The sequence below is a fragment of the Macaca mulatta genome, chromosome 11, assembly GCF_049350105.2.
Source record: "Macaca mulatta isolate MMU2019108-1 chromosome 11, T2T-MMU8v2.0, whole genome shotgun sequence".
Taxonomy (NCBI): Eukaryota; Metazoa; Chordata; class Mammalia; order Primates; family Cercopithecidae; genus Macaca; species Macaca mulatta.
Window position 1 is genome coordinate 53,056,492 of NC_133416.1, and position 8,970 is coordinate 53,065,461.

General features: G+C 42.4%; 1 non-coding gene across 1 annotated transcript; it reads left to right on the top strand.

Annotated features, from left to right (window-relative positions):
- The first annotated feature begins 292 nt into the window (after positions 1-292).
- LOC107000840 (uncharacterized) lies at positions 293-8,970 on the top strand. Its single transcript, XR_013400969.1, has 2 exons — positions 293-433; positions 8,797-8,970. It is a non-coding gene; the product is annotated as an uncharacterized LOC107000840 (transcript).

Genomic DNA, 8,970 nt, shown 5'->3' on the forward strand with positions numbered 1-8,970 from the left:
CCCCTCCCCTCCCCGCGCGTCTCCCTCCTCCTCCCTTCCCTCGCTCGCTTGGCTCACTGTCGGCGCGCTAAGGTGACGACGGCGGCTGCCGGACTCGCCGCGCTCGGCCTACTCTCTCGCTCTGGCCCTGAGTGCATGTTCGCAGTGCCCAGCCGGGCCGCAGGGGGGCGCTGGCAAACTGCTGTTTGCGACCGAGAAGCGTGGTGGGTGGAGTCACGTCGCGCGGCCTGTGAGCGGGAGGAAGGGCAGCTGCGATGGAGGGGCCTTCTGGGAAACGTCCTTCCTGCCCCGCCTTTCGCCAACGCTGCGGATGGTGCGCCTGCGCAGCGCGTGGACTTTGGCCTCAGCGCTCCTTTGGCAGTTTTACAGGCTGCGTCGCGGAGAACAATGAAAGAGGCTTTAAGGTGACTGGACAGGAAGGATTTTGCTCAGGGTGTGTTCCTCTATCTTTATGGTAATCTGATATTGAAAAGAGTGTTCGTATGTTTGCGGTGGATTGAGTGTTCACCTGGCGGCGCTGCCCACCTGAAATGCAGCCAGTGGGGTGAAGAGTAGGTAACTTAGAAGCCCACTTTTCCTCCTTTCTGGTGGGCATTTTTTTAGATGCCGGAGGGAGAGCTTTCCCCTCTGACTCCCCGAGCCTAGGGGCTTTCCCCTGTCTTAACCCCACATCACAAAATTAAATTTGGACCAGGTGCGCGGTCTTTTATGCCGGTAATCCCAGCACTTTGGGAGGCCGAGGCTGACGGATCCCTTGAGCCCAGGAGTTCGAGACCAGCTTCAGCAACGTATTAAGGCCTCGTTCGGGAGGTTGAGGTGGGAGAATCGCTTGAACTCGGGAGGCTGAGGTTGCAGTGAGCCGAGATCGTTCCACTGCACTCCAGCCTGGGCGACAGAGCGAGACCCTGTCTCAAGCAACAACAACAAAAACTTTATCATGATTTACTTTAAAGACCTCCACGTTGTGGTTAGTGACGTGTGTGCCAGCCTCCACTTTTTTCCTCGGCGGGTTGTTAAATGTTTTGTTTTACCTCGGAAGTATTTTGACTTTTTCAAAGCCAGTGACTCTTTAACCTCCTAGTTTCTCTTGTCGATTGCAGCAAGCTTCCAGTTGCTCTGTCCGCCCTCAGTGTCCCCCATCTACCAGCTGACCTTCCAGTCCTCCCACCCACGCCCTTGTCCTGCTTGCGGCTTCCGCAGGACTAAGCTCTGCTCCCTGCGCGCGGATCACCCAGGTCCCAGTCGCTTTCAGCCGCGCGTTCACACCTTTTCCTGTCGCCTGCCCCCGTTCTGTCCGCGCGCGCTGCGCTCTCCCAGCCACGCTGACGCCTGCCCGGGATGAGTTTCCTCCCCACTTTGTCGCGGCCCTGCCTACCGGCCGCTTCGCTGCCGCCTTCCCGCATTCTCGCAGACTACGTTGCCGCATCCCCTGCTCCCGCCCTGAGGACGTCGCTTTTCTGGCACTCTCATCGTGTGCATTCTGTTGAGTCTGCTCACTGTCTCACACTGTGAGAATTGGGACAGTGTCTTATCACTTTCATAACAGCGTCTGGCACTTGCTGAAGGAACACATGAATGGCAGCCTTGTCGCTGTCAAAGTCTTTGGAGTTTTTCAGTGTACTGTTTTTGATATGGGGTTAGGGAATTTAGATGGCTTTACTGTATTTGGGATATTTGAGGGAAAAATGAGCTAGAGACATTAAAATGCTTTCTTCTCATGGAAGAACAAAATTCTTATGAAGGACCTTTCCCTGTCAAAATCAGAGCAAATAGTACAGGATATATACTATTTGGATATAAAGAATGATTATAAAGGATGATTGTTAAGAGAAATAGTGAAAATTAGTGTAGAAAGATATAACCCGATCAACACTTAGGAGCCATCCAACAGAATAAGGGTGTAGCTTTGCTATGTATACAATCTCTAGGACTCACTCTAGAGAGTCCTGCCTCTAGGAGTGTAACTCCTGATATGGACTCCTGGTGCAACATGCTTCTGCGTATGTTTTATATTTTTTAAAAATCTCAGTTTTGTTTTAGGAAAGTGTTTTTTCTCAAAATTTAATTAAAGCCCAAATGATAAAATCTGCCAAATAGAAAACTATTTTAAATTGATGATAACAGTATGGTTTCATCAAAACTAAAAAATACCAAATCTTTCGACGTATTTATTTCCTAGCAGAGACTAAGTTTTAACGTTCTTACCAGTGGCCTCCTAGATATCATGTGAGCATGTCTTAAGGAAAAATGCTCTTAATGCCACTGTGGTTTCTACCTTCATGTGCAAATACAAGAGAGTGGGGGTTTGCAATAGGCCATTCTTCCCAGAGAAAAGATCATGTGTATTTCTCTGTATGCAGCAGTAGCATCATTAGGTTTGGACGTAAAGATTTATTATTCTCTCTGATGTTTTCATATTTTTAAAATGTACAATTTAATGAAGAGGTACAGAGTTCTAAATATAAAAGATGAGCTATAAAATGCAAGAGTAAAGTTGATATACCAACCATTGTTGTCAACATTTTAGATTTGATTTTAACCATAAAAAGCACAAATGATACGCATCATAAAACAGCCTTCAACTGAATGTCCACTTGGTGTATTGCACTTTACCAGGCACTTAAAATATCAATCCTGTCACATAGCAACAGAAACCTACAATGGCACCTTTAAAAATGGGTAATCAACGTATTAATTTTGATGGAGCTTTTTCAGAAATAACTGCTGTTTTAATTTAACTGTTATGAATAGAATACAGTATAAAAATCAAATTAAGGGAGGAAATCATGGTATAAATATACTGGATTGAAAAACATGGTTCTGGCCAGGCGTGGTGGCTCACACCTGTAATTCCAGCACTTTGGGAGGCTGAGGTGGGTGGATCACTTGAGGTCAGGAGTTCGAGACCAGACTGGCCAACATGGTGAAACCCCATCTCTACTGAAAATACAAAAATTAGCCAGGCGTGGTGGCATATGCCTGTAATCCCAGCTACCAGCTACTCAGGAGGCTGAGGCAGGAGAATCACTTGAACTTGGGAGGTGGAGGTTGCAGTGAGTCGAGATGGCGCCACTGCACTCCAGCCTGGGCGACAGAGTGAGACTCCATCTCAAAAAAACAAAAAAGAAAAAGTATGGTTCTAATACTGTCACTTAACACCTTTTCAGTTTTGAACAAATCACCTAACTTTTTGGTCCTTAGTTTCTATAAGAGAGGATATTTTTATTTTAATGATCTCTGGCATTTTTATGGCAATAAAAATGTGTGAATTCAAAGGATATACTGCCTGGGCAACACAGTGAGACCTAGTTTCTACTAAAAATAAAAAAACACCAGCTGTAGTGGTGCGCACTGGAAGGATTGCTTGAGCCTGGGAGGTCAGGGATGCAGTGAGCTGTGATCACGCCACTGCACTCCAGCCTGGATGACAGAGCAAGACACTGTCTCAAAAAAAGAAAGGAGTGATATAAATTTTAAAATTCATATAAGGAAAACATGACCAAATATACAATATCCATGTGAGGAAAAAATAGTTTGCAGGAATTTTTTAAAAACCTAATGGTGACCCGGCATGGTGGCACACACCTGTAGTCCAGCTACTTGGGAGGCTGAGGTGGGAGAATCGTTTGAGCCCAGGAGGTTGAGGCTGCAGTGAACCATGATCATGCCACCTCACTCCAGGCTGGGCAACAGAGTAAGACCCTGTCTCCAATAATAAGAAGAAGAATAGTTATTTCATGTCACAACTATGAAGTGTTTTAATCAGGATGATACCATCCAATTATTTTCTATGTGGAATTAAATTTATTTCAGCAACAATTAATTGGACATCTATTTGGGAGGTGCTTTGAGAATGTATATAAATGAATACAGTGTCTCAGACAGTATAGTGGTTTCAAATATGTACAAAAACAAAATTGCATTCCTTGAAAAATTCCTTAGCAAAAAACTAAGGAAGAATATAAATATAAAAAGAATATAAAATAATAAAAACAAAGCCTGGGGAGGGAGATGGAATAAAAGAAGGAGAACATAGAAAGGAACTGTGATGGTTAATTTTAGATGTCAACTTGACTGGATTAGGAATACCTAGAGAATTGGTAAAGCATTATTTTTGGGTATGTCAGTGAGGGTGTTTACAGAGGAGATTGGCATGTGAGTCTGAGTGGACTAAAAGGGAAGGATCCACCCTCAATGTGGGCAGGCACTATCCAATCAGCTGGGAGCCTGGGTAGAACAAAAACAGTCTCTCTTCTGGAACTGGGATACACTCTTCTCCTGGCCTTGGACATCAAAATGCCAGGCTCTCTGGCCTTTGGGCTCCAGTGCTTAACACCAGCACCCCCACCATCAGGTCTTCAGACTTAGACTGAGCTGCACTCCCAGCATACCAGCATCTCCAGCTTGCAAATAGCCTGTTGTGGGACTTGTTAGCCTCCATAATCACAGGAGCCAATTCCCGTAATAAATCCCCTCTCATGTATCTATATATCCTATTAGTTCTGTTTGCCTCAGATCTAAAAATAGTTTAAATTCTAAGAGTACTTCTTCTTTTCAGTTTATATTTACTCTTTTTTAAACGTAATAGGCATTCATTTTAACAATTCAAACAACACAGAAGTATGTAAAATATACTCAGAAGTATATAAAGAAAAAGATTGTTTTCTTCTCCATATCCCAGTCCTAGACAAAACCAATGTTAACAGATTGAAGTTTCTCTCAATACTTTTTCTAACGTTTTAAAACACATGGAAGTTTTCATTTGTGTATTTACAAATAATCACACCATATATATTTTTCTTCAACTCTTTCTAACTCAACAGTTAATTATAAATAGCTCATTCTTTTAACTAGCTGCATAATATTATGTAGAATTAATGTACCATAATTTTTTTTTTTTTTTTTTTGAGACGGAGAACTCTCTTTGGAGAACCCTAATACAGGAACCAAAGACAATTTCATTAAAGGGCTGGTAACCCAAACCAAATACAGACAGGTATATCCAAATTTGAAGACTCTAGTACACTCTCAGGTTGGTCTTCCATCCCCAACAGCACCTCTTCTACATGTTTATCACTCCCCTCAAGTCTCAGCCTCACAGCCACTGCTGCTGAGCCCCTTAACCCTGAACCCAGCAAACGATCTCACCAGTCATTGTAAGAGAGAAACTCCTCAACTTCTTTCCCTCTACCAACAGTCTATCTACAACTGTGTACATCCATGCCTAGTTGTCTTCCTCTATCACAGAGGAAGAACTATCTATTCTCTTGTTTAACCCATTTATGCCTGAGGTTGCAATTTTTTTTTGAGACCGAGTCTCACTCTGTCGCTCAGGCTGGAGTGCAGTGGCGCGATCAGGGCTCACTGCAACCTCCGCCTCCCGGGTTCACGCCATTCTCCTGCCTCAACCTCCCGAGTAGCTGGGACTACAGGCTCCCGCCACGATGCCCTACTAATTTTTTGTATTTTTAGTAGCCTCGGTGTTTCACCATGTTAGCTAGGATGGTCTCGATCTCCTGACCTCGTGATCCGCCTGCCTTGGCCTCCCAAAGTACTGGGATTACAGGCGTGAGCCACCACGCCTGGCTGCAATTTTTTGAATTTTTGCAATCAGACCTAGGCGATGACCTTGAGCAGTAGGATATAACTCCCACATGCTTAGCGTTCCAATAATGGAACACTAGGCATGGCTTAGCTTTCTACTTGTGCCATAGATCTGTTTTTTTCAGACTTGCTTTATAGGCCATTCACATTTCTAACAATTTGAAAGCAGATATAGGGCTGGTATCTTTTTAATCTTGACAAGTAACAGTATATATTTGTGAAGTCCTTCCATCTTTTGTCACCATGATTTCTTTAAAAGAAATACATTTTCCAGATCATGAGATCAGGAGATGGAGACCATCCTGGCTAACACGGTGAAACCCCGTCTCTACTAAAAAATACAAAAAATTAGCCGGGGGAGGTGGCGGGCACCTGTAGTCCCAGCTACTCGGGAGGCTGAGGCAGGAGAATGGCGTAAACCCGGGAGGCGGAGCTTGCAGTGAGCTGAGATCCGGCCACTGCACTCCAGCCTGGGCAACAGAGCGAGATTCCGTCTCAAAAAAAAAAAAAAAGAAAAGAAAAGAAATGCATTTTCAAGCCAAAAAACTAAATGTTATGTAATACTATTCTGTTTGTTTACATTTCCCTGTGGAACAGTGAAACCATCACAGCCCTTGTACATTGGGACTCTGATCTGAAACAGCTCCCTTCTGTCCCCTCAGGATGTGGCTCCGTGAGTTAGTTGGTCTTCGATAGGTTTAATGTCTCCTTTACTGAAGACTATCTTATGTCTCTTTCCTCCAGGTTTAAACACAATTTAAATTCTAAGACTGCTTCTTCATTTCAGTTTCTATTTACTCTTTTTAAAAGGTAATACGCATTAATTTTAACAATTCTAACCACACAGAACTATATAGAATATATTCAGAAGTATATAAAGAAAAAGATCATTTTCTTCTCCCTATCCCAGTCCTAGACAATACCAATGTTAAAAGATTGGCGTTTCTCTCAATACTTTTTCTAATGTGTTTTAGAAACACATAGGTTTTTATTTTTATTTTTACAAATAATCACACTATGTATGTTTTTCTGCACATTTTCTAACTCAATAGTTAATTATAAATATTCAGCTCATTCTTTTAACTAGTTGCATAATATTTTATAGTATTAATGTACCATTTTTTGGGGGGGAGGGATCTTTCTGTATCATCACCCAGGAGTGATCATAGCTGACTGCAGCAGCCTTGAATTCCTGGACTCAACTTTGCCAGTAGCTGGGACTACAGGCATGAGCCACCATGCCTGGCTAATTTTTTTTTTTTTTTTAACTTTTGGTAGAAACAGGGTCTTGCAATGTTGCCCAGGCTGGTGTCCAGCTCCTGGCCTCAAGTGATCCTCCTGCCTTAGCTTCCCAAAGCACTAGGATTACAGATGTGAGCCACCATACTTGGCCTGTTGTACCATAATTTTTGAAACTATTTCTGTATTGATAGATAATACAGATTTATAGATTTTGTGTCATTACAAGTGATGCTGGAATAAATATCCTTATATGTATATCTTTTTAAAATTACGCATTTTTGTATAGAATTGATCCTAAAAGTGAGATTGTCAAAACCGTAGATATGTGCCTTTAAAAATATATTTTAATAGATACTGCCTGTAGAGGGTTGTGGGTTTTATGTTTTGTTGTTTTGTTGGGTTTTTTCCATAACAGTTTTCAGATGAATTAGTCGTCTTCCTCTCAATCTGTAGGTTACAAATGGAATTGGGTCCTCCGTTGGCTTCTACATTGGACTTTGACTCAGGACTGGCTAATAAGAATGTAGTACCCCACTAGTTTTAATGTTCTGTAGTTCAGGGATAGGCACATGAATCAATTCAAGCCAAGCAGAATTAGATCAGAGACGTTTGTTCTGTGCTGGACTTGTCGATGGGAATATGTAACCTCCCTTCACAAAAAGAGACCCTTACTGAGAATGACTTCTCCTCAGAGGACAAAAGTAAGACATGAAAAGAGACTAGGTTCTAATGATACCATTTAGGTAACCTAAATAGGGCTGTGTGTAGACTTTCAATTATGTGACTTAATAAGTAACTTTTTTGAGTTGAGTTTGCTGTTACTTGTGACCAATGCTGTTATGACTGACACACTGCCAGATTACCTCTACCGCTAGAATTATTTTAGTTCATATTCCAATCTAAATGTAGAACAAACCCATTTCCCACACCCTTGCCAGGACTAACGCATGAATCTTAAATTTTTGTCAGTCTGATAGGCATTAAATGCTATTTCACTGTTGTTTCAATTCGCTTTTTGCTGACTGCTAGTGGAGTTGAATTCTTTTCATATTTTTGGACTGTTCATAGTCGTCGTATTTTGTGTTGAGTTTTCATCCTTTTCTGATCTATCTATATGATCCCTTGTGTATTACAACTCTTAACTCCTGGTGTTCCATATGTGCAGGTACTATTTTTTTTTCATAATCATCTTTGGACTTTGCTCATGGTAGCTTTTGTCATAAGGTTTTAATTTTTATATTGTGAAGTCTGACCTGGAAAAAGTCACTGTGACCTCGTAAGTGCCAAATACACTGAACTCTTTTTTTGTTTTGTTTTGGTTTTGGTTTTTTTGAGAAGGAGTCTTGCTCTGTCACCCAGGCTGGAGTGCAGTGGCGCAATCTCGGCTCACTGCAACCTCCTCTGCCTCCCCGGTTCAAGCAATTCTCCCTGCCTCAGCCTCCCGAGTAGCTGGGACTACAGGCATCACCACCACGCCCAGCTAATTTTTGTATATTTAGTAGAGTCGGGGTTTTGCTATTAGTTAGCCAGGCTGGTCTCAAACTCCTGACCTCAGGTGATCCGCCTGCCTTGACCTCCCAAAATGCTGGAATTATAGGTGTGAGCCAGCACCCCTGGCCTACAATGAACTCTTTATAGTCTTCAACAAGCAGTTATCTCATATTGAGTACCTACTGTGTACTGGGCTCTACACGAGGGATGTTGTCCCTGCCCTTAAAGAAATTACAATTTAGTGCAGCAGTCAAGCAGATGAACATAATATGTAATTGATGCTGATGTTGGGTTTGTGTTACGGGCTGAAATGTGTCCCCTGAAATTCATGTGTTGAAGTCCTAACTCCCAGTAACTGAGAACATAACCATATTGTATATAAGGTCTTTAAAGAGGTGACTGTTTTAAAATGAGCTCTTTAGGGTAGGCCTCAATCCAATATGACTGATGTCCTTTTAGGAAGAGGAGATACAGACACAGACATGTATGCACACAGAAGGAAGACCATAAAAACAGAGACAAGACAGCCATCTACAAGTTAAGTAGAGAGGGTTCTGAAGAAGCACTCCTGCCAACACCTTGATCTTGGACTTCAAGCCTCCAGAACTGTGAGAGAATAAATTTCTGTTTGTT